We start from the raw sequence: 24,359 nt of genomic DNA on the forward strand, positions 1-24,359 counted from the left end.
AGTAGGGGGAGGCCCATATTCGTGAAAAACTTCGTGATCCATGAAACTTGCTCCTAAATAGGCATAGCGCTTCAGCCACGCCTGCGTGATCGTTGTCAAATAACTGAAATGAGTTTCAGACAGAAATGGAGCGATCACAATCTGTCATTACTTTCGGTCACGCTGCTCCCAGAGCAGAGGTGAAGCAGCGTCCGATGAGTTACCTTTGCCCTGGATGAAACCGTCAGTCAACTTTTCTTTCTTTTTCGAAAACTTGGGTGTTTAACCCAAAAAAGAAGAATCCGTTGACTACAAAAGAGGAAGTAAGTTGCTTCTCAAGTGGTCCAGTCCATCACCAAGTGGATGTGGACTCAGGATCCCAGCATCCTCAATGAAAAAAGAAATGCTTGGTCCGCACGATTTCTTTCTAGTTTGAGTCGCTCTTAATATATCCATTACATCTCCATTACATAGCATAATCCGCAACGGAGTTGACGCTCTTTCTTAAAATGTGAATTATCCACTGCCGCTGTAGCTTTTTGGTAGGCTATGCTCCCCTCCTCGTCTGTAGGCCGGCGAAATTTCCTAATTGTTTCGCGCCAGAGTACCGCGATCCTGATCCATCTCATCAGAAATAATGCTTCCTAGATATACAAAGTTACCCTTAACGCAAATGGCAAGAATGTGATGACCAGTCAGATAGAAAACCTTTCTTTGTTTGTATTTATATTCAGTCCACCTGTATTTGATCGACGCATCCGAAGAAAAATCTCTCCATCTCTCTATCCATTGAAGGAATGCACGTCCTGCAGTTAAAGCAGCATATAAAGTGGTACATAACGAGAGGTAATAATATCGGCGACAGAACGAAACCCTGATGAATTCCGCTTTCAATTTCGAATTCTTCCAACGTGCCACACGACATTTTCCGTCGCCATATGTAGCCTTTATAATAGCATCGCCTACTGCTCTACAATGATACGTAGGGTCAATATAGTCTGCGCAGGTGGATCCAGAGCGGAGACCAGTCTGGTCTTGGATTATTTTAAATATCATCTTTTCCGCCATCGGAAACCACACAATTACCTTTCCAATTGTTGTATGCCCTTTTCGGAATCTTCACGATCATTCGGAATCTTAACGATCAAACCTCCCTAATGATACTATGGCTTCTATTTGGAGGAACGTTCCCTACCTGCATATGACGACAACTAGCCATTTCATTCACAATAAAAGGAAAACTGGAATTTTTCTGGTTTAGAACTCTGACGAAATACTTCAGTTGATCATCATCGTGCATGAGGAATCAACCGTTTGCACCTTTTACAGGTCTTCCGAAATATTTACGACTACCTGAAAGCTCTTTCACGATGTAATATAAGGGCCTGAAGCTGTTATTATTTGCGGCAGCTTCTGCCTCCAACAGCACAATAATTAATTTTCTTTTGTCACGGCGCACACTATGCTGAACTTTCTGATAATTCCCAAATACCGAAGACGAAGCTTTTCAGGCTCAACACCACTCGCAAATGGATCTTCAGTTTTTTAGAGGCATCGATCTGCTACCACCATTCATCATCGCAACGCACCTTGAGGATGTAACCTACAACCTGACTAGCCCCCGAGACTTTTGCTTTTATTTCACTGAGGATAACACTGAGGACTTTACCTAAAGCCGTTCTGTTCTAACTGACCTTGGGGCGAGCATGTTAAAAAACTAAAAAAAATGAGATAAATGAAACTCTGCTTCTGAAAAGTGGAGCGATGGATTGCTTTTGTGGAGTGGCTGGACCACTTTAGCGAATACTTGTTTACGAAAAGCAAAAGAATTTTTTTTTTTCATTTTTAGAACTACTTAGCTTGCTAAGTGGATTGCCGCTGAAGACATGATATTACGGAAAGCGACAAGTTATAAACTCCACGAAGAACTGGGCCCTGACCTGGATCAGGACAGAACTTCTTATACAAGATATCTACCAGTATGCAGTCCCTTGGTTCACAATATAAATCACGTCATTTTAGCCGTAGTTTCCGCTTTACTTCACTGCGGGAATTACCTACCTTCTTTCTAAAAAAGGAGGACAACATCAGCTATCACTGAAATATTGCCTGAAATGTGCAAAAGAAAACATCAAAAATTACTTTAAGCGTTACAATTGCTACGAAAAAATACGCCGTAGCCATTTGTATGATTCTATTATTCAGACTTCAAGGCAGAAACTATAAATTATTATCAAATTTTAATTGGAGTGGACGGGATGATCTAAAAAAAGAAATCGGATCGGAGTTTTAGCTATGAAAAATTATAAACACAAATATTTTGTCTTCATATATCGTGGATCAACTAGCGAAGAAACTGGCAAAGCGTGGTGCAATGATTATACCGTTACAAAGTGGGTTTATTGAAAGTTTTTATTATGTTCCATGGAAAACAATTAATGTATATTGAAAAACAGAATAATCACTTTAAAATTAAGTGGAGTGACGCAGCGACAAATGACTGAAGAAATAATCTATTCTTAAAGTGTAGTAATAAATTTCCTATGGATCGTGATTGAAAATTATGGAAAGGAAGACAGAATACCGGAACGCTTCGGGTGTCATCGTTTTACGTTCATCTTGTGCAACGAATTTCTTATGCACGTTTTTCCATTCAGCTAAAAATTCAAAATATTTCTTAATATATCAAACTCCGTCGTTCATATGAGTTCACTTTCTATGATTATGACCTTATACACGTCTTAGATTGCGATAAATTTACGTGAAATACAAAACTTTGACCTTCTATAACATGTGTTAATAATAGTTGAATTTATTTCAAACTTTTCAAAATTATGTATTATATTATTACTTATGATGGTACCAAATTTTGTACCTCCAGGATGAACTCAAGGGGGGTTTTCCAATAAATTTATAAAATATGGTAATATGATATTATAAACTTAATTTGAACAGGTATTAGAATGGAATGTATCTTGAGACCTGTTCCGCTTTTCGGGGCATACATTGCGAACCCTCCCTCCACCCAACATCAGAAATAAGTTACGGAAAGTATTAATCGAGTCCCTTCATTTGATATCCTACATATTCTGTGAAAATAAATTTATATGTCCCTTTCACCTGTATAGGGGGGGTCCCCTCGTAAACTTAATACCAAATAGCGCCACTTGCTGTATGTAATGGGATTCACAGACCACACGTTCTCACCAATACTTGCTCGTCACAAATAATACGACATTTTTATTTGGATTGCAATTCCATCTTGTCTGTGGGCTACATGCTCCGGATACCTGAAATACAGAAAATCCTGGACGAGGCGGACAGCTTGAAACGGTGTTGGTATCATTTAAGGCAAGCTTGGAGAATAGTGTCACAGAGACTTTTAAGAGGAGCTAGAGTTATGGTTTGCGCAGCTTTCACCAAACATCGGAGAACGGATATTGTCTTCATTTCTGGTAGAATCCATGCAGCAAAGCTTCGGAATATATTAGACGAACATCTTCTTCCATTTATTGCAATACAAGGGGACTCTCATATAATTTTTGAACAAGATAAAGTTGGTGTTCATAAATTTCGGACTACAATTGCATGATTTGTAGAACACAGCATTCATATTTTGGATTGGCCAGCATTAAGTGCCAATCTAAACCCCGGTGGAAATCTATAGGACGTTTTGGCAGGACAGTTTATGATAAGGAACAAGCAGAAATTGAAAATGGAAATGAATGCTTCCCTCGCAGCCCGGGCGCGGAACGTTGGGGTGGATCCGGTGTTTAGAACTACCAGTCCTGTTCTCGCCGCCATTTCCAGAATTCGTTTCCCTCTGGAATCTGTGTGAGGCATGCTCCATTCAAGTGTCCTAGCATTGAAGTCACCCCCGACCAGGATCCGCCCATCTGTGCTTAAGATAGCGTCCTCCAAAGCATCAAGCCTTTCGACGAAAGTCCGGCATCGTCTCATTCGGCGTAAGATAGACACTAAAAAGCGTTATTCCTGAACACCGAATCCAGACAAAATCGTCCCCTCGGCCTTGGGCAAGAATCCTAAGGAGAATGCCGTCCCGAACCCAGATGGCAGCGGTACCTGATATGTCTGGGTGCCATGAAACTGGGCCCTTGTTTTGGTACTGCTAACTGATGAGTACTAAATCAGCTTTGGTCTCCACAACGAACTGCGCTAGCAACTCGTGAGCGGTTGCACTCGGGTGCATATCGATTTGTAGGATGCGAATCATGTTGACCGTGTCCTAGCTCTTTCCAGTTCTGCTCTGAAAACTGGACACCGTCCCGATCGCGCAGTGTGGGCAACGCTCTCATCAGTCGCGCCACGGTCCCTGCATAAGACGCAGCTTTCCTTTTTGCAGGTGTTCGCTTTATGGCCTGCCTGACCGCACTTACGGCATGTTGCCTTTCGGTCAGGTCCCCGACAGTTTGCAGATGTGTGCCCATAATCCAAACATCTGTAACATTCGGTTGGGGAGGCCCGAATTCATATCCTACACACTACCCAACCAATTCTTATTTTCCCGCTGTTTAGAAGCTTCCTCGTGGATTGTTCGACAACTTCCACCACAGCGAGTTTTTGGCCTTTGGAGTTTGCGGAGGTGATACCAATCCGGACATTGGTTACCTCCGGGCATTCGCGTTTGATGGCGTGGGTTCCAGGCTGGAAACCAAAGCTTTTTCTCCCAGAAGCCCCTTGACTGCTTCACAGAACGTGACTTTATTTATAGTCTTCGGGTCTAGTTCGACTAAGACGCCACCACCCTTCGTTTTACGAATGGAAGAAACTTTTGCTCCGTTATCTTCGGGTTTAATCTTGTAACGGATTTCGCTGAGGACTTCCGCAAAAGGCTTGCCTTCCATCGGCTTAATAAGGAAAGCTGGCGATCTAACTCTCCTTTGCCTCCCCACCTTTTCATTTGGTGCTCCGTCCTTCGTGCCCGCCTTAGTTTTAGGCAGAGGTTTTTCTGATAGTGCGACGTGTTGTTGTCTTTTGTTCCTCTTCGCCTTCTTCTTTTCAGCCGTGGAGAGTACCTGAGTGAAGTTTCCTTCAGATGTCCCTCCCTCCTTTCATTTTTTACCAAGTTCGCTCTGCAATGGGCTGTCAGCGATCCGTTTGGTACTCGTGATGTTCTCGTCGGGAAGCGCGGTTGTTTCTGCTTCCTGCGGATTTTGTCTTACTTTCTATGTTCGCCTATAGTATGAAATCCTGTCCAGGAGCTCCTCCAGTTCCATTAGCCCGTTTTTCACACCCTTGTCGACGTTTTTCTGGAAGAACGTCGCAGATCGCATGTGCTTCACTACTGCCGCGCATTTCTTAATAAGCCTTTCCTCTTCAGCTTGCGCTAGAGTAGTGGGCAGTCCTCACTTTGCATCACTTTGCGAGTCCTTCTCTCCGTTTGCACGTCCCGATGTTTCGTCGGGTATTTCAGCCCTTGTTGCGTCCTTCGCTACGCGCTGGGGTGAACGGCGCATTTTCGTACTGCGAATAAACGCAACCAGCTCACTCTTCATTTCCACTATCTCCTCGTTTCGTTTGTTTTTATTCTCCCTTTGAGTTGTTTACCAGCGCATCGTGTTTAAGGGAGCGTTCCGCAATGGCCAGGAACGGGTATACCCTCGGGGCACAGCCCCTACCCCAGTTGCCCGAGGCCTTATCTACGCATCGCTGATCCCGGAATTCACGGACGGATCAGCGCTTGCTCAAGGCAACGCGGTCTACTAACACCGGTTCAATGCACACTACCCGACCAGGGTTCCGAAGGGGCTGGCTGCTGATACACGCCACTACTACCACCTTGGCAGAGCTAGGCTCACATCACCCCTTCAAAGTCGACAAGTAGTTTTCGACGGCTTAGCAGTTCGCGAGGACGCAAGTATTATGCCTGCTAGGGGGTCAGAACTACTTGCTCGCGCACCCCGGGGACGCCACTCCCCGTATCGTAAGCGGCCCGTGAAGGATCGTTGATGATCCCTGAGAGTGCCTATGATAGTATAGCCACGGTAAAACTGTACACGGCCATGAGAGAATTCGCTTTCCCGACGAAATTGATAAGACTGACTAGGCTAACCCTGACCAATGTGCGAGGCCAAACAAAAGCAGCAGGATCACTGTGAAGACCATTCGATATTAACAACGGTCTAAGACAAGAGGATGCCCTATTATGCGTCCTCTTTAACCTGGCCCTGAAGAAAGTGATCCGCAACGTTGAGGTAAATGCAACCGGTACGATCCTCTTTGAGTCCACCCAACTACTGGCCTATGCTGACGATATCGACATCATGGGAAAAACAACCCGAGACGTACAAACTTCCTTCATTCAGATCGAGCAGGCGGCGCGAGATCTTGGGCTGCACATCAATGAAGGCTAGACAAAATATATGATGGTAACGTCAGCACCGAAGACGAATTAACCAGCAACATCAAATCGCACTGATCAAACGAAAACAATAGGAGACTACAACTTTGAGACCGTTGATAATTTCTCCTATCTAGGGTCGAAAATCACAACCGATAACAGCTACGACGATGAAATCCGCACACGGTTGTTGGCAGTCAACAAAGCCTATTTCAGCTTACAAAAACTGTTCCTCACGAAACGTCTCACCACAGGGTTAAAGCTCTTACTGTACAAGACTATGATTTTGCCAGTCCTCATGTATTCCTCGGAGACTTGAGTTCTTAACAAGAAAAATTACGAACTCTTGGACGAGTTCGAGAAGAATCCTCCGAAGAATTTTTGGTACCCTACATAAAGATGGACGATTCGTACCCTATATAACGACGAAATCTATGAGCGATACCATGACCGTCAGGTTGTGAGTAAAATCCGGCTCAATAGGTTACGGTGGGCGGGTCACTTAATCCGTATGGATGAGGATGATCCAGCCTAGAAAGTCGGTAAGGGCAAAATCTATGGTAGAAAAAGAAAACGGTGCAAACCCTGCCTGAGATGGAACGATGGCGTAGATCAGGACGCCAGAGAGCTTTTAGAGATATCGAATTGGTGGACTTCGGCGCAAAACCGGGATGTCTGGAGTTCCTTATTAAGGCTGGCCTAGACCAGATATCAGTTGTTGCGCCCTTGATGATGTTGATTTTTCATTTTAGTAGCTGTAAACGATAGGTTTTAACTGGGACAGTTTTAGTTGTATGGTCTCCCCACCAATTCCGATGAAAGTCAATGTCTAATCTTTCATCGGAATTGGAGTTTTTCTACTTTTGCGTCAATCTTATTAGAATTTGGCCAAGAGTTTTTCGATGGGGTTCTTGAAGTTTTTGGTCTCATGCTAATCAGAAGCGATACTTGGTCTTTCCCAGAGTCTGAATAGGAAAGGATTATCTAATACAATTTGTTTGCCACCGCGGGTAGTTATATTTAAAAGTTTGTCCATTGGCATATTAGTCTAATTACAGCCGGAGTTTGGACCGATTTCAGAGGAGCCCGACATGACCTTATTTTCTGGCGCAGAGTATCCAGTTGAAGTTCGGCGTACCTTATTCAGCATTTGAGTAGTATATAATGTGGATTTATATACTATCCTCAAACACGTGCTATCATTGGGACAGGATGTATGGGAACAAGGATCGCAAAATGAAATGAGCAGCAGCCCACAGAATGGAAGACGAGTTGCTTGTCCGCAGTTAAAACACCGATATTCCGATATTCGTGGCACAGTTCGCTTTGCAGTTCAAGTCGCGATCTGACAACAAAGTACACAAAAATAAATTTCTTTTAGTGAGATGATGCTTTTTATTCACAAATAGAGATTCCATATCTTCAAACCACTTAACATAAAAGATTTTTCATTGCGAAACTAGCCAAAAGTTACACATTCAGAACTTAATTTATTAGCATTTTGTACAAAATTGACTGTCGCTGTGTAGCATTTGGAGGAAAGGATACTAAAAAACAGCCGTTTAACTGCCGTTATGATGGGAATAATTTGCTGACATTTTAAAAAATAAGAATAAACCTTATTATACAGAATAACAGTCTTTCCACTCTTACAAATTTATTGAAAACTATATCCAAAGTCATGCTTTTAGCCTATTTTGTTGGTTACATCGCTTATTTACAAACTTTGCTTCATAAACCTAAACATTTCTTGATTGTTTTAATATAAATGTACTCTGTACTACTCTGAAATAAAATCACATACAGGAGTTTGCGTCCGAAAAAAATTTATATATAATATATTATATTTTAAATGATGTATTGTGAATTACAATTGTCTATTACATGTAAGAAACAGTAAAAAAAAATCCTTCTATGATTATTTGTAAAAATAATTCCTTTTTTATTTCTAAATGCAATTTTTGTAAATCCTTTGCACAATTTCAATAATTGTCATATTACTTAATAATTTAAATTTTTATCATCTACATATCATCTGTGATTTATCCTATTTCATGTAAAATCCGTTTAAAGAGCAATATTTAATTTTTAATTGGTAACTAGCAAAAATCAAGATAAACTAAAATGAATTAATTTGAATTTAACTTTCTCATGAATTTTCTCTTCATTATCTTTGCCGACCCACTCTACAGTTGAGTTCTACAGCCAATCGCTCAATTATAAGTGTTCAGCGCTTTATAAATTATCAGTTATATATTTTATTTGATATATATTATGGGTAGGGGCAGTTTAGTTAATCGAGCCGACCCACATGACCACATGAAGTTCTGAACTGGAAATAGTCACACTCAAGGGACATTAAAATGACCTAGATCCATTATTAAAGGTAAACCTACCTAAACACATTTGATTTTCAAAGTTCCTCTCCTTGAATGCCAGATTAGATAAATGGCGCAATTCGGAAACTAGTTTTACCTACTTCCGCAGGTCCATTTTTCAGCCAAGATTTTTGAGCTCATAGCATACCATTGTAAAAATAAAATAAAGTCCATGTCATACTAAAAATCTTAATCTACACCGCATATTTCTTAATATTAATAATGCTGTTGATGCAATTGCTAACCAAATTACGCCTGTATCCTTCAAACAGATGCCTCAGCGAACCAATAAAACGAGAAGATGTATAACAGCTTGGCTTCAGTAGAGAATCGTATTCGAAGTGCGACTACTCACTTCATGATAATTAGTTAGAATGCGAGTTGTATATATTCCAAAATAGCCAAATATTGTGACGAATGTCAAACGAGGAGTTAATTCTTTTCTATACCCAAAAGGGTGAGATTTTTGAGATATTAATAACATTTGAGGATGCTGAACCTGCAAAAAGGGTTTGACATCATTATAATTTTCCGCTTTCGAAATTTGGAGATTCAACTTCGAAATTTCACATTTGGCTCGTGAAGCCTCGGCCAGGGAACGAAAATTTATCGTTCAGGCTCCCCTCCTCCGTTTCGCCTAACCGCGTGGGTGCAATAAACCGTGCTTTTTCTTGTTTGGCTGTGAATCTGCTCCTGCTAACAGAAGGTGAGTGCTTAAGTTGAATTTCCGCTCTTACATTCAAGTAAACTTTGAAAAAACCTGTTTCCGTATTTTTTGGTGTGAGTTTTCCCCTGTAAACAGGTATTTCTGCCTTAGTTAAGATAGGTTATGGAGGTCAGGGAATGTGAACCCCGGACAAGGGGAAAATAAACGTAGACCGGACCGTTTCCCAAAATTCACCATCTACTCAGGCACCTGTCGAGCCACAATTCAAAAGCCCAACAGAAATTCGAGGCTATATCCTAACCAGGAAAGATAGAAGGGCATCGAGGAGCCTGTCAAAATCCTCAATTTAATCTCCCACAATCAAACAGCCAAATGTTTCTGGAATTCTACCAGTCACAGCTCAACTCAAAGCTTTTCCTGAGGTTGACCAGTCTCAGGACCAAAGCAAAACTTTTTCTCCCATGGAGAAACAAAACATGGTTCCTATGGAGCAAACAACCCCAACGTATAAATACATGGGAATGCTCAATGTAAAGCGTACACAATATGTGTGGAAAGAAGCAACTCCACGACATACATCGACAAATTTACTGGTCCAGAAGGAATTGAGGCGCTCAAACCACTCAATTTCCATAAAAGAGCCCACAAACTGCAAACCAAGTTGGTGACCAAGTTAGCGGTTCGTTTGCCACAGACGCAACAACTGACCGGCAACTTCATTCCCTTACGAGATTTCGAGGAGTGCACATCGTCCTACCATAAGGGTCATTACGATGCGAGATGTCGAATAGTGCACATCGTTGCGTCGTGAGCTTCGCTGTTGCGCGCTCTCCTTTAGTATGGAGTTACGACACACGTGTTGGATATCCCCCGGGAAACCCTTTTACCTGAACCCGATACAAGATCACAATACGTTATTACGAAACACACCGTAATAAACAGTCACACATATAATTAGGGTTTTACGCGAATTTGTCGGGAGAGTAAAACCCGTAATCAAAGGAATGTATCCTGGGTTTTTTTAGCGATATATATAACTGGCTTTTCCAGGATAGTAACTAAGGACATTATGTAAATAGAAATAAAAAAGAGAAAGGAATAGGAAATAAATGTATAAATACGCTGACTCACAGCCTGTTAAAAGGAGTCTGAGTTCGAGCTACGTATTGATCTAAGTGTAAAATCGAGTTTTTTTTCGTTATTCGCTCAAGAGGATTGGAAACCGCAACCACGACACCCTCTACACGTAACTATGGCATTAAATTACATACGTGCGTAGCTCTCCTGAATGGTTTTAGGAAGTAGCAATGATTGGGAATAACCGGATTTAAACATAGATAATGATCTTTATGTTCAGTTTGAAAGCCATTAATTGAGTAGTTAGTTTAAATTACAACGAAAAAGTAACAAATCTTATGTCAGCTGAGTCTAATATTATATAGGCAGGCTAATATTATATAAATCTTACCAAAAACGATCCTTGTTTGTTGTTCTTTAGTTCCGATAAGCCATGCATTCTTATTGGAATTCGGCATTAGCTTATTAGAACTGATATGTTACATTATTTGCGCATTCCAACATCTTATTTACTAAATCTTATTGAGTGCTATACCTGAAATTTCTGAAGTAGATATGCCCTTTGTTTTCGTGGGGGATGATGCCTTTACATTATTGAGGAATTTGATGAAACCGTACAGCCGCAATAATCCATCAATAGAGGAAAGGGTATACAATTACAGGGTGTCAAGGGCTAGAAGGATTGTGGAAAATACATTTGGAATTGTGGCAACGCGATTCCGCATACTTATAAACCGCATGAATTTGAACCCTAAAAAAGCTAGCATAATAGTTCTAGCATGAGTTATGAGCAAAACCCACATATGGCAAACATAAAATTCTCAACAGAGAATGCTCGACAATTATACACTGAATCCTAACATCTGGGAAACAGATAAGATATGAAGATTACTCTTGAGTCATCGGCAGCATCATAAATCTTTAACAGCTCATGTACCTACGTTTACATATGGTTTGAAACGGGTATCTATATTATACATTTCCCGATAAGATATGCCCTGTACCATTAGATAATAAGGACTGGGAATTGTCTTTAGTTTTGTAAGGAAAAGATGTACATTCGGAGGTTACATTAGATCTAAGCAAATCGGCAGCAGGAGTCTAAAATAAATATTGTGTAGTGAAGTTCGTGTTGTCTTTTCGTAACTCATGTTGTTATCTCCACAACTTTTTAAGGAGAACCAACCCCTCGGTCTACTTAAGAGGAAATGTTGATGTTGAACACATAAATAATGGTGTAGCAAGGCGGAAAATGAGGTAAGATAATTTAGTATTGACGAAGAAATTAGGAAATTACCACACACAGTATAAATAGGAACATTATATTCGTAAATAGTCAGTAAGTTATAAGCCGCTTACACCATACATTGTAATTTTTTACTAATAATTTTTTCAGCTAAATTTATAAAATTAATTAAGAAAAACCTGATAGTACTTAGATTTGCCATTGTTTGCTGTATATTTTAAATTATTATTGAAAGAAGTTATTTACATTTGTAGTAAGTAGTATGACAGGGATTGTAGATACTGAGGCGTGGAGGGAGTTTTTCTCCGTGCTACAAACCTTGCCGGAGCTTTGGAAGATCAAAGCGGATGTCTTTAAAGACAAACATAAGAAAAAATTGTACTTTCAAAACTATTGGAAGTATACAAGTCCATAGACGGCAACGCGAATGAAGACACCGTGAAAAAAAGACTTCAAAATATAAGAAGCCGCTACCGCAGAGAATGTAAAAAAGTCGAGAGGATCCGAAAATCTGGAGCTGGCGTCGAGGAAGAGTATGTACCAACGTTATGGTACTTTGATCTAGTTGAGTTCTTGAGGGATCAAGAAATCCAGTTGAGTGGTACGTCTACCGTCGACTTAGATGATGGAGATCTTGAGTTACCAACGGTAAGTAACTATTAATCTAAAATTCTATACTTACATTTCAAATTATTCGTTAATTTATGTTACAATTAACGTTATTTAATTATTCCAGGAAACTCATGAGCCGCGGCCCAGCCGCAAAAGGAGAAGAACGAATGATGCGCACTTAGAGGAGAGGAATGCGCTACTTAAAGACGCGCTGGCCCAGTTGGTATCCTCAGAAAAGCCGAAAGACGATACCAGCACACATTCTGAAAGTTGGGCAGTTTCACTTAGGGAGCTTGCGCCGCTCCAACAAATATATGCCAAAAAAGCGATACAAGACATTTTCACGCTGGGGCAATTGGCAGCCCTACGGTTGACTACAGTAAATGTTGCTGAAGCCATAGCAATTTCAAGTGAGCATAGCGGTGAATAACTTTCCCTCCTACCTTTCTGTTATTATTTAATCATATAGTTACATATAAATACATACTTGTAAAATCAAAAATCCTAATTGTTGTTTTCGTTTATAAACAAACTTTGCCAAGGCACTGCTCCAACTCCATTAAAATACTTTGTGTATTTCATTCTTGTTTCTTTTGCTATTAAAGTTGCATTTCTCGATGCAGTTGGTTGAAGTTCAGAAAGCTGCTGGCTGTCTTGTTTCCAAGCACCCACAGCTACAGGAGTAATCTCTTTCGATCGGAAATTCCATTAAAATTATATCTAATTCAATTGAATATCACCATTATTTATGTGTTCAACATCAACACCTCCTCTTAAGTAGACCGAGGGGTTGGTTCTCCTTAAAAAATTGTGGAGATAACAACATGCTAGAACTATTATGGTAGCTTTTTTAGGGTTCAAATTCATGCGGTTATAAGTATGCGGTTTATAAGTATGGACACTCTGTAATTGTATACCCTTTCCTCTATTGATAGATTATTGCGGCTGTACGGTTTCATCAAATTCCTCAATAATGGGAAGGCATCTTCCCCCTCGAAAACAATTTACAATATGAGCATTTACATGCTCACGACGCCAAAGTGTTACATCGGACTATACAAACCAACAGAAACACTCAATAAAATTTAGTGAATAAGATGTTGTAATGCACAAATAATGTAACATATCAGTTCCAACAAACTAATGTCGAATTCCAATAAGAAGCCATGCAGGCTTATCGGAACTAAAGAACAACAAACAAGGATCGTTTTTGGTAAGATTTATCATAGATAATATTAGCCTGCCTACATAATATTAGACTCAGCTCACATTAGATTTGTTACTTTTCCGTTGAAATTTAAACTTACTAGTCAATTGATGGCTTTCAAATTGAACATAAAGACCATCGTTTTGGTTAAAACCTGGTTGTTCTCAATCATTGCTACTCCCTAAAACCCTCCCGAAGGACTACGCACGTATGTAATTTAACGCCAGTCATAAACCAGACCACTCCAGATAAGAAAAATGAAACGACGACAAATAAAGATAAATTTCAGACGCGAGAATCAATTTCCTGATTAGGCTTAGAATGCGTATGAGCAGAAAGATGCATTTTAATGAGTTCAGATAATTCCAATGGGCGTTTCATTTTTCTTATTTAGTCAATAGTTCAAAGGTTGATTTTAAGATAAGGTTGTCCACATATAAGGACACGAAAAAGACATGTGACGGGCAGTTGAGTTGTTAGAGTTGAGTTTGATGATTGGAAATAAAATCATGTTATCATAATAAATAAATCAATAAAATCAAGAAAAAATATATCTGGCGCAGTCGGTAGGATGCTTCTCGTGTAAATTAAATGAAAAAACGATAAGTTTATATTCAAAGTGACAAATTTTGAATAAACGTTTTAATTTATACGCGAGTTTTAACTTCTTAGACGCAGTGAAGACTTAATCGATAAGATTTCGCAAAGAAAATGAATTAACGCATCAATTTTACGTGACACACAGTGAAGAAGTTGTTAAGATATTATAACAATACACGAAACGTGAGAGACCATAGCAATTAATTGTGTTGAAGAATCTCTGAGCGTTATAGAAATGACGGAAGAAAAAACCACAGGTATGAGCAAAGTAATGTGGCGCGGCAGGATTGCGGAATGCGAGCAAATAGATGGCGCGCCGATCTCTCCACTCTTTAGAACTCGCCACGGATGTGGAGGACTAGCGGTGAGAAGGTGCCGTTGGTTGGGACAGGAAAAAACCGCATGGAGATAAGCCGGTCTCTTCTGTCTCGACCAAGTAAGTAGTATTCTTTTAATGTGTAGTGGTTTTATAAAATCAAGTTCAATTAAAATTAGTAGCTAGCTAAATTCTGTATCGTTTTATTTAAACCAAAGAAAAACCAGACGTAGAACTAAATTGAAATTGTTTAACAATTGATCCCAACTGTAACTAACGTGAAACTTTGTTCTGCCTAGCATTAACCGTAAAGGTTCATGAAAGATATTTTGGAAACAATTTTTAAAGTGGTGACCCCGTGAGCATGCACCAAAATGCGTCATTTTTCATCAAACCAGAAACGTAAACTGACAGAAGTTTTATGCGCTTAAGGAAAATGACCGGAAGAAGTGAACATCAAAGTCGGTAGGTCTTACTCCAGTCGACTTTCTCACTCGCATTATTGCATTGAATGTTATTGGCCGCGAAACATATTTGATTATATCTGCAATAAATCGTTTTTCATCTACGTCCGCTTGAAAATTTGTGTAATTATACAATTCGCCGGCAGTCAACGGCAGGCCCATAGTACAGCAACAATAGTTTCAATAACCGCTGGCAGCACTAGCACTAGTAGTAGCACTAGCCCATCAACAGCAACAGTAATGAAACAGAGAATCGAACAGCTGTAGTTGCAACCTCAGCAGAATACACAACAGCATCAGCGGAACACAACAGCATCAACACTTTCAGCAGAGCCCTTGGATGCATCAAGCTCCTACCCCAAACTTAAACCAAGAACATTCACCACAAACCGTCCAACAACAGAACAGTTTGCAGGGTCCACAGCGAATTTAATTACTCAATCGCGTTGGCGTCAACCGACACTTTCACCGCATTATTTTAATAATAATTAGAAACTAATTTAAATATAATATTTTGTTAAGTATTTTCAAAAACGAATTTTATACTTTTTTGATATATAAATTAGTAAAAAAAAAACAAAAAGCCGCAATAAATATTATATCCGCTGCAGGAGACGGCGTGGAGGTTTTTGAAGTGCTGTGAATTGATTTTGCTCTGCGCTTAAAGGCGTCCGCTTCGGTGGTGGTTTCTCTGTTCGTGCGGACATTTTTGGGGGCGGCCTGTGGGGAGAACATTTCTTCCAGCTCGAGATCGAGGGACGCAAAAAGGCGGTCTCTCTATTAAGGCTGAAACCCGTGTGCGCCCCGAAGCAGCGTCGTGTCCGCTTCGTGGATTGATTGTGAACGGTGTTCCGGGATCGGTCGCCGAAACTCCCTAGGTTTCATCTGGAGGCGGAGTGATGTGGCGCCGCAGGATTCGCAGCATTCGAAATTTATTTATTTATTTATTGGAGGACTAGCGGTGAGAAGATGCCGTTGGTTGGGACAGGAAAAAACGCATGGAGATAAGCCGGTCTCTTCTGTCTCGACCACCGGCAAGTACGCACAGCACGCTTTCTTTTCCAACAAAATTCATCGATTATCCGAATCGAAGTATTCTTTTAATGTGTAGTGGTTTTATAAAATCAAGTTCAATTAAAATTAGTAGCTAGCTAAATTCTGTATCGTTTTATTTAAACCAAAGAAAAACCAGACGTAGAACTTGAAGTATGGGGTTACCAATCTGAGTATATTCACGGACCATCAACCGCTTACATTCTCTATATCTGATCGTAACCCCAACACGAAACTCAAGCGTTGGAGAAGCTTTATTGAAGAATTTGCTGCAAAATTCCACTATAAACCTGGTAGTAGTAATGTAGTAGCCGACGCGCTGTCGCGCCAACACATCCAGCACCTAGGTGAGAGTGAAATTACGGATGAAGCATGTACGGATAGTCAAGTATCATTAACACAGCATATCCAAACGGTATCCCAACCAATAAATGGCTTCAAGAATTAGATTTTTCTATCGTTTGCAAAGTCAACCGAGAAGGATTCCACAACACCATTTCCGGGTTATCATCGACATAATATTCGATTTAAAGATATTCAGTCACTACATTTGGTACTGAAAAAAATTATAAATTAAAATGTAGTGAACGGAATTTTTTGTCCGCATGAGGTACTGGGAAAAATTCAAAGTGAACTGATTATAATTTTCCCGGTAGTACGTTTCAAGCATACTAACAAGTTTGTGATAGATCTTCCCAATAGAGACGATCAGGTCGAAACTATCGCTAACGAACAGGAAAGAGCCCATCGCTCAGCAGCTGAAAACTACCAACCAATTCTTGACAATTATTTTTTTCCGGGACTAAGGCAAAAGACTAAGGCCGTTATCGAAAATTGCAGAATCTGCGCACAAGCGAAATATCTTCGACATCCAAAGAAACAAATTCAGAATTCTACCCCAATATCTAGTTACCCAGGAGAAATCCTGGATATGGATATATATAGTACAAATAATATTCATTTGTTAACATGCATTGACAAATTCTCCAAATTTGCCATTGTAGAACCAATACCCTCCCGTTATATAGCAGACGAAAAAAATAGTATACTTAAAACTATTGGATTTTTCAAAAACCCGAGAATATTGGTCACTGGTAATGTGTGGCGCGGCAGAATCCGCAACCATCTGAAATTTATTTCGAATGTTGCGAATGCGGACAAGTAGATGGCGCGGAACTCTCCACTCGTTTTAGAACTCGCCACGGGAGTGGAGGATTAGCGGTGAGAAAGTGCCGTTGGTTGGGACAGAAAAGACCGCATGGAAATAAGCCGGTCTCTTCTGTCTCAACCACCAAGGAGGTTGGAAGTTGCCGGCGACTATATAGTGATAACGGTGAATTGGACCAATTTATATAGATATATGTTTCCTTGAAAATGAAAACGCACGATTTACTTATTAATATAATTTTATTTGTTTCAACAAACTCAACTCTAACACTCAACTGCTCGTTCCATGTCTTTTTGGTGTCCTTATATATGGACAACATTATCCTAAGATCAACCTTTGAACTATTGACTAGATAAGAAAAATGAAACGCTTATTAGAGTTATCTGAAATACATTATCGCGTCGACTTATTAAAATGCATCTTTCTGCTCATACGCATTTTAAGCCTAATCAGAAAATTGATTCTCGCGTCTCAAATTTATCTCTATTTGTCGTTGTCGTTTCATTTTTCTTATCTGGAGTGGTCTGGTTTATGACTATATATATATTATATTTCATTATTTCAATTAAAGTGATTTTGCATTTCAAAATTTCGCCGCCTTTACCACAGTAATTTCTCGTGGAAGTCGTCAAATTGCTAACGTTCAAAGTAGATTCTTTATCTCCGGCATTTTCAATTCGTGCATTTGTTGGTTACTTTAGCTACGGTTTTTCTTTAGATCCTTCTACATAATATACTGAAGAATACATTCCCATATCTTTATCAGAAAGATGTCTAATTTAACTCAAAAAATGAACCATCATTTTGCTCAAAAACTATTAGAGCTCTTATTCAAAACCAATTTTGTATGTCTCATCATACAGTATCAGCTATGCATAGCGAAAGTAACGGGCAGGTTGAGAGATTTCACTCAACGCTTAGTGAAATTTCAAGAACTCAGAATATCGAAGGTAACAATCATGATCCTGAGGAAATAATACTCACTGCAACTATTAAATATAATAACTCAATCCATACCGTCATTAAACGAAAACCCATAGACGTTATCTTTGCATTGTCCGAAAAGGAATCAGAACAACTTAGACAAGCCCTTCAACAAAGCCAGGAAAAACAAAACAGATTAAAAAGCACTAAACGGATAGTCCGTACATTTTTACCCGGACAGGAGATATTTGTTAAGAAAGATAGACGTAGGGATACTAAACTATCAGGTAGATACATTAAAAAAATTGTACAGGACGATTTAGGAACCACCGTCCTTGTAGATGGAAAACAGATTCACAAAGACAATATACGGTAATCTTCTTTCAGGATAATATTTCTTACAAGGACTAGCGCAAGACTCCTCGATTACACACAAGCCATGTATATTCCGTTCCAAAAGGATAATGTAGCCATTTACGATGGCTATACTTACCTAATGCACACTATCAACTTAACCGAATTCGAAATAATAGCAGCCGATATCAACAATCTTGAGAAATTATTCCATAACCAGGAGGAGAAAGCATCTCTTGAAGCGGATTTCAATGAAATCAACAAATTGCTTAACTCTTTACGCTTCCATAGAATAAAAAGATCAATAGACTTTATAGGTTCCGCTTTGAAATTTGTCGCAGGAACTCCTGACCATAGCGATTTCGTGTTAGTAAACGAACGACAATCAAGGTTGATCGCAGCCGAAAACCAACAGATCGAAATTAATAGCGAATTCATGAAGAAAATAAACGAACTTACAACACAAATTAATGTGTTACGTCGCAATTATTATTCTCAAAGCAATGACTCTATTGGGCCCAATCTATTTCAACTCATATCCGTAAGAAATCAAAGAGCTATCAGCATGTTAGATAATGTCGTCTACTCGGTCATTTTTGCTAAACTTAATATTGTAAACCCTACTATTCTACAAAATTTTGAGATAGAACAACTAAATAATGAAATATCCAGTATAAGTATTAATGAGATATTGTTAGCCTCAAGTGTTTCTTGTTAAAATACCTAAAAGTAAGGAAATTTGCCCACTAGTTAGAATTTTTCCTGAGGGTCAATGAAAATATTATGTTAAATTTAAATAATAGTCACATCGGTATGTGTAAATCGGGCAATAAACCGTTGCATTTATGCAAAGAATCGACAGGAATACCATTTTGCCAAGAGGATGTACGCGATCACTATTTGCGTCAAATTTTTAACAACGACACGGCGGCATGCGGAACATCAACTGCACATCACATACCGCCAGTGATGCAGATCGACGAAAATACCCTGCTTATCAACGACGGGGAAGCAATAGTCAACGAAAATGGTCAAGACGTAAACGTAAACGGAACCTGCCTCGTGATTCATTCCAACGACGTGTTCATTAACGGAACCTTGTACCCGACATCAATAAAAAAAATCAAGGATGGAACCATTAACGGCCAGCATCTTTAAATTAAAGATATCTGAACATTCTACACTCGTTTCTCTTCCATATCTTCAACAGGTCCACATACAAAATTTGGAGAAAATAACCCAGATGACCGGACATGTCAAGTTGCAACAAGCATTCTATTGGTTCAGCGGCGCTATTTTATTAGGCATCTTTGTCATCACTGCGACTTTCTACTACAAACACCGTAGGCAACAAATGGTCAACAACGAACAAGTCGACGAATCCAATATGGAACCAAGGGTTCAATTCATTTTGAAACAGATTGAAAATAATGTGATGCAGATCCGGGACGTCTCTGTTTAAGAGGGGCGATAGTCATCACGTGATGAGAAGATGATCACAAACGACCCTTCTTCCAAGAAAGATGCCGAAACACATGTTAGCCACAACACATTAGCAGATAAACCTTATCTTATGTATCTTATGTTGTAAAGCAATAAAATTCCCAATGAATCTGTTAAAGATAAGGTTTGTGTATTTTCCATATTGATAATAAAATAATTAGGATCATGAGTCATAGGGAAATGTGTTATGTATTTTCCCTATCTACTCATTAGACATAGGCAATCCTATTTAAGAGACTAGAATGTAAGAAACAAAGTAGTTGTTTGAGTACCTCCAGCCTGTATAGTCTGGCCCTCTGCAACAAGTAGTTACGTCACACGTGTTGGATATCCCCCGCGAAACCCTTTTACCTGAACCCGATACAAGATCACAATACGTTATTACGAAACACACCGCAATAAACAGTCACAAATATAATTAGGGTTTTACGCGAATTTGTCGGGAGAGTAAAACTCGTAATTAAAGGAATGTATCCTGGGTTTTTTTAGCGATATATATAACTGGCTTTTCCAGGATAGTAACTAAGGACATTATGTAAATAGAAATAAGAAAGAGAAAGGAATAGAAAATAAATGTATAAATACGCTGACTCACAGCCTGTTAGGGGAGTCTGAGTTCGAGCTACGTATTGATCTAAGTGTAAAATCGAGTTTTTTCTTCGTTATTCGCTCAAGAGGATTGGAAACCGCAACCACGACACCCTCTACACGTAACTAAGTAATAAAATAACGTTACCAAATAGCAAAGTATAACATTAACGTTAACTAATGCAGCTCATCCTGAAAATCGTCAATAGCAACTTGCAGCAGATTCGGGACGAATAGATAACGATATCTGTGACATTCCTGGAACATTATCACCATGAGTAATAAAAGTCTTAACCCATATAGTAATAAAGATCGCAGGTCATAGGGAAACATGTTTTGTATAGTTTCCCTGTGTTAAAGATAAGATATACGATAAGAACCATGGGTCATAAGGAAATATGTGTTGGATATTTCCCTATCGATTCATTAGTAAATAAGACGTAGTATTTAAGGAGGTGTAGAAACGGAGATCAGAGGATTCCTCGAGTACTACCAGAGCGTAAGCACTCTGGCCCTCGTGAATAAAAAATATAAAAACAAGTACCGTCTTATCTGTTAACTCGTGCGTAGCCCTCCGGGAAGGTTTCAGGGAGTAGCAATGATTGAGAACAATCGGATTTTAACCAAATCGATGATCTTTATGTTCAGTTTGAATGCTATTAATTGACTAGTTAATTTCAATTGGAACGAAAAAATAGCAAGTCTGATGTGAGTTCCGATAAGCCATGTATTCTTATTGGAATTCGGCATTAGTTTATTGGAACTGATATGTTTCATTATTTGTGCATTCCAACATCTTATTTACTAAATCTTATTGAGTGTTAGTGTTGGTTTGCATAGTACGATGTAACACTTTGACGTTGTGAGCATGTACAGGGTGCGGCACTACTTTTCAAGCGGATGTTCGGTTATTGCAACACAGCGTGCATTTCGGAATCGCTTTAATTTAGCCCCGTTGGCTCCCGTCCCAGACCGCAAATCAATTGTTATATGGGTCACTACATTCAGACAAACTGCAAGTGCGACAAAAGGAAGAAGTGGAATCCCTCGGCCCGTTAGATCACCTGAGAACATTGAAGCAGTGAGAGCGTCAATGTTGCGATCGCCACGGCGTTCTGCGCGCAAACACGCATCTGCCCTTGGACTATCCGATCGTTCTGTGAGAAGAATTCTTCGTGATGATCTTCATTTTCATCCCTATAAGATGGCGATAGTGCAGGAACTTTCAGAACGTGACTTCAATTCTCGGATGAACGCGTGTGAGCTTCTTCTTGATGTCGTTCCCGAGGGTGCTATTGTTTTTTTTAGCGATGAAGCTCATTTTCATTTGTGTGAGAATTGCATCAAAAACCTTTGCATTCACCCAAAGTCACAGTGTGGTGTGCAATTTCCTCAGCTGGAATTATTGGTCCCTGGTTTTTTTTGAGGAAAATGAGGTTACAGTGACAGTGAATTCGGACCGATATGTAAACATGCTACAGAATTTTTTTTCCCACGGCTAGAAAATTTGGATTTGGGGGACACTTGGTTCCAACAAGACGGTGCAACAGCACACACTTCAAGAGCATCGATGGTCGTTTTGAGGGAACACTTTCCAGAGCGCCTTATCTCAATTAGAGGCGATTTGGAATGGCCGGCACGCTCTCCCGATCTGTCCCCTTGTGATTTTTTTCTATGGGGTTTTTTGAAATCCCGTGTTTATGTGAACCGTCCAAGAACCCTACAAGATTTGCAGACCAACATCCAAGAAGAAATTGCCAACATAACACCTGCTATGCTAACAAGAGTCATGACAAACGCCAGAAATCGGTTTACGCAATGTATGGAGAATGGGGGACGTCACGTAAAACTTTAGGCATGTACCTACATTATAAAAAATAAATAAATATTTTCCAATGCGTACAATAGTTTGTATTGAGTTTTGAAAAAAGGAAGTTATGCTGCCGCACCCTGTAAATGCCAATAATGTAAATAAACTTAATATTATATATATATAATATTCCTATTTGGAAGTTAATTTCACTTTTCAGTATCTTGCATTAGGCCACGTTTTTACAAATCACACATTAAGTGCATTTTCTAGCTTAAGCGTAAATATGCCTCTGGTTTTTAAGGTTTCTTGTAAAACAAAACCTTATTTCTAATTGTCAACATACCTCGGGCTATCGTTAGCAATTGTTATGGCACCGTGGATTCATGTGGCTTAGGAAGATAATAATGCGGATATAAGAAGTACAGATAAAATATATCAGTAATAGCACAATATGAATATTTAGGACATACATATAGAATAAATATTATTGGGTGCAGGCATAATGTATTTTATATTGCCTGTACCATAGTTGTAGTTTTCCACTGACGTATTCTTATCTTAAGATAATAACAGGACCTTGTTCGAAGAACGCATCTTGTTTTGTAACATGTGTGAACGGACCTGATAATAAAAATGGTACAAGCATAATGTTTTTTATATTGCTTGTACCCTATTTCGTAAGAAATGTGTGGTCGTTAATGAAGACACTTTGACCTGCGCATTGTAAAATGCAATATGGACATGTGCGCGACACATGATAAAGATAGGATAATGTTTACAAGATAGGTTACTTTGTAAGAAATATTGTAAGTAGTCAGCAGTCAAAATTTGGAATTAAAATTAAACGGTCGTACGATCCTTCCCAAACGGACTCAAATTGAATTTTATTTTAATTTGCACAACACAGCGAAGCTCATGGCGCAACGATGTGCACTCTTCCACATATCGCAGTTACGTCATCCTCATCCATCCGCCTACACATGTCGGCATCGTCAAAGAACGATGCCTAAATGTCTCACTAGCAAGTAAGTTAGTTTCATTGCACTAGACCTCAGTAAATACATAACTGTTAGTAAATAAGAATAAAGAACGGATGTGTATTTTATTGCTTGCATTGTGACCCTTTAAAAGGACATGTAACTGCAAGCAAACTGTGCACTTTTATTCAAGACATCAAAGTGTAGAGTTGCGTTTGAACTTTTTGGCATACGTGTGATGAAGAACATAATGCACAATTTGGTCAAGCTTGAAGAAAATCCAATCATTATTAACAAAGTTATACGGGGTGAAACTTTACATTTTTTTGTGAATTTCGTGTACTCTACAACCTGCATGACGTCATCATCACATATCAATTCATCAATACCACAACGAAATGAGTTCGTATGAACTGGGAGGAAAAGAATTATTTTGTTTTAGTTCTTTAATCATTTGTATATGAATATCAATTATTCCAACGAGACATATGTATATGTAGGTATATAGCATATGCGTGCTAATAAACTTTGCGGGTAGAACCTAATTCAGATAGATAAGAAGTAAATCGGAAATATGGGTACGATCAATTTATATACGTGCCAATATGTGTACAGTATTCGAAAATAGGCAGTTTGTTTGTTTAGGGTGAGCGTAACATCTACGGCTGTAATATGTACATATGTCTCGCAGTTTTGTAGCTGTATACGGGTAGAAAAATGTGCGTTGAAATTTCTTAGATAAGATGAACACAAAACCTTTATACCCGAAGCACGAGCTTCCGGTATTCCGACTTGTTTTATTTACAGCTGCCGCCAACCGAAAACGAATGGAAAGCCGTTGCTGCCGAGTTTGGGGATAGGTGGAACTTCCCAAATTGCATTGGCGCTCTGGACGAGAAACATGTGCAAATAAAAAAAACCTAATTGGTCAGGGTCGTATTATTTCAATTTTAATAGCTGAAGCCGGCGCAAATGGGCGTGTTTCTGATGCTGGTGTGTTTCAGAATAGCAAATTTTTTGCAAAATTGAAGGATGGATTACTTAACATTCTACACTCACAAGCTATACCTGA

General features: G+C 39.3%; 1 protein-coding gene across 1 annotated transcript in view; it reads right to left on the reverse strand.

Annotated features, from left to right (window-relative positions):
• Positions 1-2,072: 2,072 nt before the first annotated feature.
• Positions 2,073-24,359, reverse strand: part of LOC119646268 (protein insensitive-like) — a 56,508-nt gene continuing 34,221 nt past the window's right edge. Inside the window, exon 3 of the mRNA XM_038046673.1 lies at positions 2,073-2,088. The gene's annotated coding sequence lies outside the window, so the exon portion shown is untranslated. The remainder of the gene's footprint in view (positions 2,089-24,359) is intronic.

The sequence above is a fragment of the Hermetia illucens genome, chromosome 1 (assembly GCF_905115235.1).
Source record: "Hermetia illucens chromosome 1, iHerIll2.2.curated.20191125, whole genome shotgun sequence".
In the NCBI taxonomy this organism is placed as follows: Eukaryota; Metazoa; Arthropoda; class Insecta; order Diptera; family Stratiomyidae; genus Hermetia; species Hermetia illucens.